A 9914-nucleotide genomic window follows, 5' to 3' on the forward strand; every position below is an offset into this window, starting at 1 on the left:
AACGTCCCTGAGTTCTCGGAGACTATTCACGGTAAACTCGGAGACTGTATTCACTCCTTCGGCGACGCTCGTCCCTCAACCAATATCAGTGCATGCCGAATCGTCTCCCTATCCGAAGTAAGACAATGCGTTAAACGCTGCATATTTCGGCTCAATCGGAAATTACCTTTACATTTAACTTGGATCTACCACAATAGGGAATTAATACAGCCCTTATTCGGAGGGCAGCTAACAAATGTGATTGGTTACGTTAAAGCAAGAAATATGAATGGGGTTAGAAAACATCTACACTGAGATGTGAACATCAGGGCATCAACAAGATCAGAAGGTGACCTTCTGGTCCCTGTACCTAGTCCATTGCGCCACTAGGGGGAGCCATCAGTCTTTTTACAGCACATATATAAAGTCTGTCAGAATGACAGATTTGGGAATGGTGATTGGGTAAGTATGTTGGGCTAGTGAACTGAAACCACACTGGGATTCGAACCAGTGACCTTGTGTGTCGAAACTAATTTGGTACACCCTCTACTGCAGTGGTCTAAGGCACGGCATCTCAGTGCTAGATGTGTCACAACAGACCGGGTTTGGCCGGTGTGTGCCGTCATTGTCAATAAGAATTTGTTCTTAACTGATTAAAAAAAATATGTTACTAGTCCAACACTAACCACTAAGCTACCTGCCCTTTAAAAAAAAAGTTGGAATAAAGCATGTTTTACCACCTAACAAGCCTTTCTTTATTTGCCATTCACCTGTAGCTGCAAACTGCCAACATCCAACCAATCACATCTATTCTCCCCTCAGAACAAGATCGAAAAAGGAAAACTCCACTGAGCTTTAAACATCAGAGGGCAAGGTGGAGCTACCACCATATTGTTTATACCACTCCAATCCTTTCAGACCTACACAAGTATATAGTGTAGGGGTTAGGGGTCAGTTTGTAATTGGGCATCTATGAGTCCCTTTTGGAAAATGAGCAGGCACAATTATTTACATAAAAAGAACCAACCGTACATCTAGTTGTAGAGAATCCGTATTCATTCACAAAATGAGTTTATTTTGTTGCTGTACATTTTTTATTACATGTAATAAAACAATATCTGCACTGTTACCAAACACCATCTGCTGTCTTCAATTCTGGTGGTAAATAACAAACTGATTACAGACACTTGTACAATGAGAGAACTATGGCCACGGTTATCAGACTGGTCTACTGGGGCCTCATCAGTGCAGGGTAGAGTTGAGTATCAGAGATAGTTCACTAGGGCCGGGATTCAATCCGATCGCAGATTTGGACAATGCACCACCTAAAGGTCATTTCCGATTGAGCAGACATATGCAGGGTATACTGTGAACGTGATCTCTGAACTCGGAAATATTGACTTTAAAACGTGTACTGCTGACAAAGTGAGATCAGATTGAATCCTAGCCTAGACAAGCCTTACAGTACCTTTACACAACAATAACACTCTACCAGAGACCTGGGCCTAGATTCACAAAACACTTCTTATGCAAAAAAAAGTAAGACATTTCTTGTTAACCCTGGAGTCAGCAGTGGAGGTGGTCAGGAGTCTGTAGTCTGGAGGGGGGTTTGGGTCAGGGTTAGTTGAGTTCATTGGGTATGGTCGTGAAGGGTGAAAGGTCATCTGGTAGTTTCTTACGAGATTTGAGTCGAGGTCAGGTCAGGTGTTAGGGTGAATTAAGTTAATCAGGTAAGGAGCAATATGGTCATTGCAGGTCATCAGGCAGGGTCTTATAAGGGTTGAGAATGCCTTTGTGGTCTAACATGGTTTTAATGTTCCCCATCAGAGCGACAGCCAGGCTGGCTTTACTGTAGTAAATATAGTTCCTCTTTTTCAGGCCCAGGCCGTGCTCTGCGCTGATGCTGCCCTGGAAACGGGCCGTCCACTCATAGACAAAGGGTTTGATGGAGGCCAGGAGGTCGGGGTCTTTGGTAGGAGAGGTGATGTTCAGGTGGAGGTTACCATCACCTGGTGGGAGGAGAGGACACACACACACAGAGTCAGGCACGCATACACACACACACAGTTAGACAGTCACACACACTTATGTGAGATATTGTAGTATTCCAAATAAATTAGACAAACAAAAAGAAACAGAACCACACACACACACAGATAGTCTTACCAACGTGTCCGTATCCCACCACACTCTTGGCTCTGTCTCTCAGGTGTTCTCTCATATCTGTGACCAACTGGTAGATCCGTTCTACAGGAAGTGAGATGTCGTATTTATATGTGAAACCATCATGAGTTAAAGCCTCTGTTACCCGCTCGCGCAATGACCAGAGAGCCAAAACACACACCACACAGTAACACATACAGGAACACACACAGGAACACACACAGGAACACATACAGGAACACACACAGGAACACATACACACAGGAACACATACATACAGGAACACATACACACAGGAACACATACACACAGAAAACACAATGAGGCAACATGTCTTGCATCCTCCAATGTTTTATCATTATTTTTAATGATTCTCTTCTATTTGTCAGTTTGATATCAACATATTTATAAATGAAAGTCACCTTGATTTTGGCCTCCTCCGTTGCTACGGTCCCGTCGATAACTTGGGATGATGTCATGGCCTCCTCCGGAAACTGGTGCAACTTCTCCTCATCGTGGGTGGGGTTAGAGCCGGACGTTTCTATGACGACGTAGAACGGACAATCTGCAGAACAAAGCAGGAAATAGATAAGTGGCTTTGAACCAATCAGAGTTAGATTTAGTCAAACTAACAATTACTAGAAAGTTCAGTTCAAAAGCATTAGAAAATCTGTGTGTGTGTGTGTGTGTGTGTGTGCGTGTACCTGTGATGGGGTTAGCCAGTTTGAGGTGTGTGTTCAGTAGTCTCATACACTCTCTGTCCAGGAACTCAAAGGCTGAGAGGATCTCTCCCAGCATGCCTCTACACCGCTGGAAAGTCTGCAGCAGCTTCTCAAAGCTCTCACAGCCTGGACACACACACATCACAATAAATTGTCATGACGATCATCTCACAGAAGAAACACATTACATGCATCATATATTGGACTGCGTCAGAGTGTGTAAACATGAATAAGTCAAAAGGAGGATGCATATGTGACATCAGATGATCACCAGTTACATGGTCAGAAGGGGTCATGAGATCAGGTCACACCTACCCAGGAAGGACACGTTGACGGCTTTATGTTTCCGTGGACACAGGATGGTTACCGCGGTGATGACCCCCAGCGTGCCCTCTGACCCGATGAACAGCTGTTTGAGGTAATATCCTGTGTTGTCCTTCCTCAGGGTGGCTAGGCAGTCCAGGACCCTTCCGTCTGCTAGCACCTACACACAAATACACACACAGAGTATTGGTGCTGTCCTTTATAGTTAGTTGAATTTCAACAGGCATAGCCCCCCCCCACCCCTACTGACCGCCTTTAGTCCTAATACTGTCCTAACTACCATAGCGTAGCAGCCTCAGCCCTCCAGCGTTAGTGGCCACGTTGCTTCCTATATGGCAGCTTCCCTTTGCCCCCAGGTCCAGAGGCATGATGTAGTTCCTGTACTCTAGGTAAAGAGACAGGCTCTCCAACACACAACCTGTTTGGCACGACCGAATACCTAGCGGGAGAGGAAGAGAGAGAGAGAGAGAGGCTCAACTGGATTGGACTGTAAAACACTAGGGCAAAACTTTGAGAATTGGAACAGGAAATTCGACGCGTAACTGACCAGTGAATACTGACAGTTACCCTAGAATTACAGACGATACTGACCGGAGACAGAGTCGAAGTTGAGGATGTTGTTCATGAGAGCGGTAGAGAGGATGATCTCCTCATAGACAGGAACACTGCCTCCCACCAGCCCTGTGTTACCACCCTGAGGACTCACTGCCAGGTTACGACTGTTACAGTACCTACAGGAGAAACACAACACAACATTAGAACACAGTTACACTGCCTGCTACCAGTCATGTAACACTGCAACAGTAGAGGAAACCTGGCTTCATACACTAGAAGACTGGAGAATAATACCCAAGGATCTGAGAAACTTCCTCTGTAGTCTGGGGCCTCAGCAGAACCTCACTGAAACCTGCACAGACAGAGAGAGGAGATCAACACATCAACTCAATACAACAATAACAAGTACATAAACAGTTCCTAACAACCCTAAGGAGGAGACAAAGGTAGCAAGCTCTTTCCCGCACAATCTCCCTCCTCTGACCTATCTTTCTACATTTGAGTTATTTAGCAGACACTCTTATCCACAGCGACTTACAGTAATGAGTGCATACATTTTCATATTTGTTTGTACTATTTGTTTCTCTCACTCACTCACTACCTTTCTTTCTCACAGACTTGAGCCAGTCCACATTACTGGCCTCCAGTATATCTGGGTCAGTGATGGTCCTGTCTGGTATTATCTTGCTAAAGAAGGCCAGGTCCTCTGAAGTTACCCTGGAGAAAGGCCTCCTCTCTGGGGCAGCTGCGGGGGACGGGGTGGGTCTCTCTCCCCCAGCATGGAGCTCCCGACAGCGGACGCCACAAGACCCGGGCCTGGGTGTCTGGAGCAGGCCGCTGCTAAAGCCTGGGGGTAAAGTTCTGACCACGGCTGGAGGTGAGGCAGTGCTGAGTGGACTCAGCCACCTGAGAGCAGTCCTCAGACGCAACCTTCTGTGGGGGAGACCAGCCATGGCTGGGGAGAGAGCGGATGCCTAGAGTGGATGGGGAGGGATACTTAGTTAAATTGCAAAGTGTATTATTTGGATGTTTTACATCCACTGACTTTAAGTTTGACAAAGTATTCCTGCAGAAGTAACACCAATCATATAACTACACAATCGAATTGTGTAAATCTAACCACAATCTAATGGTTAAAACACACATACACACCAGTAAGCTAGTGCCATGCAACAATGCAATGCTTCCCCTTGTTAACCTACTTTCGTTAACATACTGTACCTGTCACTGTAGTTCAGTCGCGTTTGTGCTTTTCTTAGCTTCTAAGAATGTGCACCATTGTCATTAGATGGCCGACGTTTTCCTTGAATACAACAGCACTGCAACTTTAGATCAGACTTGTTATGACATGGGCTATTATTAGCTAACTAGTTAGCTACTAACGTTACAAGTCAACCACTGAAAAATACAAGATGTGGCTATAGCTAGCTAACATTACTTTGTATAACGTCTGCTACCAACCAATCTGGGAACGTGGTTGGATGCAAGTGTCTCTATTCGTGTCGTATAATGTCGCAAACATAGCTGTCACTAAGTGCAAGGGCAGATGAAGCTACAACGTCAAGATTGTTGGTCAATCAATTGTTTACATCAAGGACAGATAGTTAGGAACCTTGTAATAAAAACTAGTGGGAGGTCAGGACCCTTTTGCTGAAAACACAGTTCTGAGGAGGTGCAACACAAAAATATTATTTCTGCTTTTGAACCTTCACAATAAAAGCTTATATCGGATAAAAACTCTCCTCAAACTTTAGAATAAAGAATAATATTTTTACGTATTATATAACATTTCAATGGCCACTGGTCTATGAATGATTTCTGGGTATAACAGCAGTTCATCTTCTGAATTTGATAATAAATGAATCTCCCTCGGCAGAGACGATTGGGTTGCCTACCTCCCACAATGTTAATAATGTTCCATTGCCCTAAGTACTTTGAGCACCCTCCCTTTGCCAAGATAACAGCTCTGAGTCATCTCCTGTAATGTTTGATGAGGTGGGAGAACACACCCTCCCTTTGCCAAGATAACAGCTCTGAGTCATCTCCTGTAATGGTTGATGAGGTGGGAGAACACACCCTCCCTTGGCCAAGATAACAGCTCTGAGTCATCTCCTGTAATGTTTGATGAGGTGGGAGAACACACCCTCCCTTTGCCAAGATAACAGCTCTGAGTCATCTCCTGTAATGTTTGATGAGGTGGGAGAACACACCCTACCTTTGCCAAGATAACAGCTCTGAGTCATCTCCTGTAATGTTTGATGAGGTGGGAGAACACACCCTCCCTTGGCCAAGATAACAGCTCTGAGTCATCTCCTGTAATGTTTGATGAGGTGGGAGAACACACCCTCCCTTTGCCAAGATAACAGCTCTGAGTCATCTCCTGTAATGTTTGATGAGGTGGGAGAACACACCCTCCCTTTGCCAAGATAACAGCTCTGAGTCATCTCCTGTAATGTTTGATGAGGTGGGAGAACACACCCTCCCTTTGCCAAGATAACAGCTCTGAGTCATCTCCTGTAATGTTTGATGAGGTGGGAGAACACACCCTCCCTTTGCCAAGAGAACAGCTCTGAGTCATCTCCTGTAATGTTTGATGAGGTGGGAGAACACACCCTTCCTTGGCCAAGATACCAGCTCTGAGTCATCTCCTGTAATGTTTGATGAGATGGGAGAACACACCCTCCTTTTGCCAAGATAACAGCTCTGAGTCATCTCCTGTAATGTTTGATGAGGTGGGAGAACACACCCTCCCTTTGCCAAGATAACAGCTCTGAGTCATCTCCTGTAATGTTTGATGAGGTGGGAGAACACACCCTCCCTTTGCCAAGATAACAGCTCTGAGTCATCTCCTGTAATGTTTGATGAGGTGGGAGAACACACCCTCCCTTTGCCAAGATAACAGCTCTGAGTCATCTCCTGTAATGTTTGATGAGGTGGGAGAACACACCCTCCCTTTGCCAAGATAACAGCTCTGAGTCATCTCCTGTAATGTTTGATGAGGTGGGAGAACACACCCTCCCTTTGCCAAGATAACAGCTCTGAGTCATCTCCTGTAATGTTTGATGAGGTGGGAGAACACACCCTCCCTTTGCCAAGAGAACAGCTCTGAGTCATCTCCTGTAATGTTTGATGAGGTGGGAGAACACACCCTTCCTTGGCCAAGATAACAGCTCTGAGTCATCTCCTGTAATGTTTGATGAGGTGGGAGAACACACCCTCCCTTTGCCAAGATAACAGCTCTGAGTCATCTCCTGTAATGTTTGATGAGGTGGGAGAACACACCCTCCCTTTGCCAAGATTACAGCTCTGAGTCATCTCCTGTAATGTTTGATGAGGTGGGAGAACACACCCTCCCTTGGCCAAGATAACAGCTCTGAGTCATCTCCTGTAATGTTTGATGAGGTGGGAGAACACACCCTCCCTTTGCCAAGATTACAGCTCTGAGGCATCTCCTGTAATGTTTGATGAGGTGGGAGAACACACCCTCCCTTGGCCAAGATTACAGCTCTGAGTCATCTCCTGTAATGTTTGATGAGGTGGGAGAACACGTATGAAGGGAAGGGATTTGAGACCATTCCTCTATACAAACCCTCTCCAGATCCTTCAGAGTCCTTGGTCCTTGCTTGTGGACTTTCCTCTTCAGCTCACCCCACAGGTTTTCAATGGAGTTTATGTCGGTGGACTGGGATGGCCACTGCAAAAGCTTGATTCTATGGTCAGTGAACCATTTTCGTGTGGATTTGGAGGTATTCTTTGGATCGTTGTCCAGCTGGAAGATTCAACAACGACCCAGTTTTAGCCTCCTGGCACAAGTTTTGACCTAAAAATCTCCTGGTACGTGATGGAGTCCATGTCATTTAACCTAACAAGGTTCCCATGGCCTTTGGAAGTAAAAGAGTGTGGATTAGGTTATGTTCTGCATGGCCATGGCACTTTTTACACCAAACCCAATTTTTCAGTTTTTGATTTGTTAAAAAAGTTTGAAATATCCAATAAATGTCGTTCCACTTCATGATTGTGTCCCACTTGTTGTTGATTCTTCACAAAAAAATACAGTTTTATATCTTTATGTTTTAAGCCTGAAATGTGGCAAAAGGTCGCAAAGTTCAAGGGGGCCGAATACTTTCGCAAGGCACTGTATATAGCGGTTGGTCTTTCAGTATATTTTATGAAAATTAATATATATTTCTTCAGCATTTTCTAGAAAGTTGGCCATTTAAGTGCATTATGTAGTTCTATGGAGGACATCTCATAACCACATTGGAGAACCATTCTTGCTGCATTTTATTGTGCTATTATGTGTCGTCTCTTGAGGTCATCAACACCTGCATTACCCCAGACAACAGAAGTTCATGTGACGATGGATGACAGCTCATGAGATTTGTTTTAGAGTTCTCTCTATCTATCGCAACGGTATAAGCACAGGTAATATAAGTAGAAGTATAAGCACTGAATGCTCTAGCATTCCCTCTGATAGGCTATGTTTGCCATTGTCGTGTCTTTAGCGGATTAAGTGATATGACATGCTATTCTATAAAATAATTTCTCCGTAATTAATATCACCTGATTGAGCAAATCATGTAAATGAAATTAACTAGAGAGTTGGGCACCACAAAGTAATATTTATAGAGCTGTTTCCTTCCGAATAAACTCTTAAAGACCTAGTAAAATTTTACATCAATAGCAGTCAATATCAATCGTCATCTTAATTCAGTCTCATCTGAAAGTTGTAAATTCTTCAGCAATACAAAATTGGGTTGAATTATTTATTTACTAAATACCTAACTAATCACACAGAATTACACATACACATAATTAAATCATAACTTGATTACAAATTACGTCATTACGTCACAAATTACGTCATGAAGGAAAACGTCCCTAGCGGGCGGAACAGCTTGGGTTTGAGTGAAGGAGCGGGAAGACTGAGGAACAAAGGGAAGAAGCTGTGCCATCGTAAATACAGTATCTGATGCATTCTAAATTACTGCCCATATGGAAAAGGAAAATGCAATAAATATTTACTCTGAGCTGCGCTTCGGTAGGTTGGCGGTAGATGGAAGGCCGTGTTGCCCAACCGAGTCCTTTGAAGAATGTCTCTGGTTGTCAATTGGATACGTTGTAGTAACGTCATTGTGTGATAGACGGGATACTCTGTCTCTTCCTTCCTAACCCTCGTTTGCAGCGGCTATTGCTAACTCAACGGCTAGGAGGTGAATAAGAGTTCAAAGTTCATACCATTCTACACCAAAGCTCACGCTGATGTTGGCTTCGTTCTGTAGTTATTATCTGAACCATTCTGACATAGGACCGTCGTCCTCACGTCCTCGGAACAGATAGTTATATTGTCGTCAAGGGCTTATATTAGGAAGGGAGAGGAGGGCGTGTTTGAAAAGTTTTATAGCCCATGTCCCTTCACAGGGGCGGGCCACTGATTGAGCAGAATGAAAACCCAAATCTCACATTTTAGAAGCTAAAATCACATTTCATTTCATCACGAATAATTTCATATTCAAACATTTAAATTGAACAACAATTCCATGTGAATCCGATAACTCTGATGTGCAGACTTTCCACTGTAGAGTTTATGTTATCTTATCATTGATGAGAATGTCTCAGATGACAACCGAACTGACATCATATTCATTAAGTACCACCGCATATGTTCAATTGATCGGATTACCAGAATATAGTTAATTTCCCCCACCTTCTGATGTTCCCAGAATCTCTATGTTAACCAAGGGTTTTGCAAATGTAACCTCAGTAGGGTAGAGAGAGGAAAAAGGGGGAAGAGGTATTTACGACTGTCATTGGGCGGCAGGGTAGCCTAGTGGTTAGAGCGTTGGACTAGTAACCGAAAGGTTGCAAGTTCGAATCCCCGAGCTGACAAGGTACAAATCTGTCGTTCTACCCCTGAACAGGCAGTTAACCCACTGTTCCTAGGCCATCATTGAAAATAAGAATTTGTTCTTAACTGACTTGCCTAGTAAAATTAAAATAAACCTACCCCCAGGCCAACATATTACACCTATATCTCCCTGTACATCTATCCAATACTTTCAAGATGTAGGAGTGCTTAGTGTTTATACTGTGTTATGCAGTATGACTTGACAAAAATCAGAGTGAAAAAAATTGTATTCTCTTTTATTCTTTGTTTTTTTCATTGCATGC

At 43.9% G+C, this 9914-nt stretch overlaps 1 pseudogene; it reads right to left on the reverse strand.

The window, feature by feature from the left end:
* Positions 1 to 964: 964 nt before the first annotated feature.
* Positions 965 to 5420, reverse strand: LOC118363861 (D-2-hydroxyglutarate dehydrogenase, mitochondrial-like; annotated as a pseudogene).
* Positions 5421 to 9914: the final 4494 nt, after the last annotated feature.

Source organism: Oncorhynchus keta, chromosome 30, assembly GCF_023373465.1.
Source record: "Oncorhynchus keta strain PuntledgeMale-10-30-2019 chromosome 30, Oket_V2, whole genome shotgun sequence".
In the NCBI taxonomy this organism is placed as follows: domain Eukaryota; kingdom Metazoa; phylum Chordata; class Actinopteri; order Salmoniformes; family Salmonidae; genus Oncorhynchus; species Oncorhynchus keta.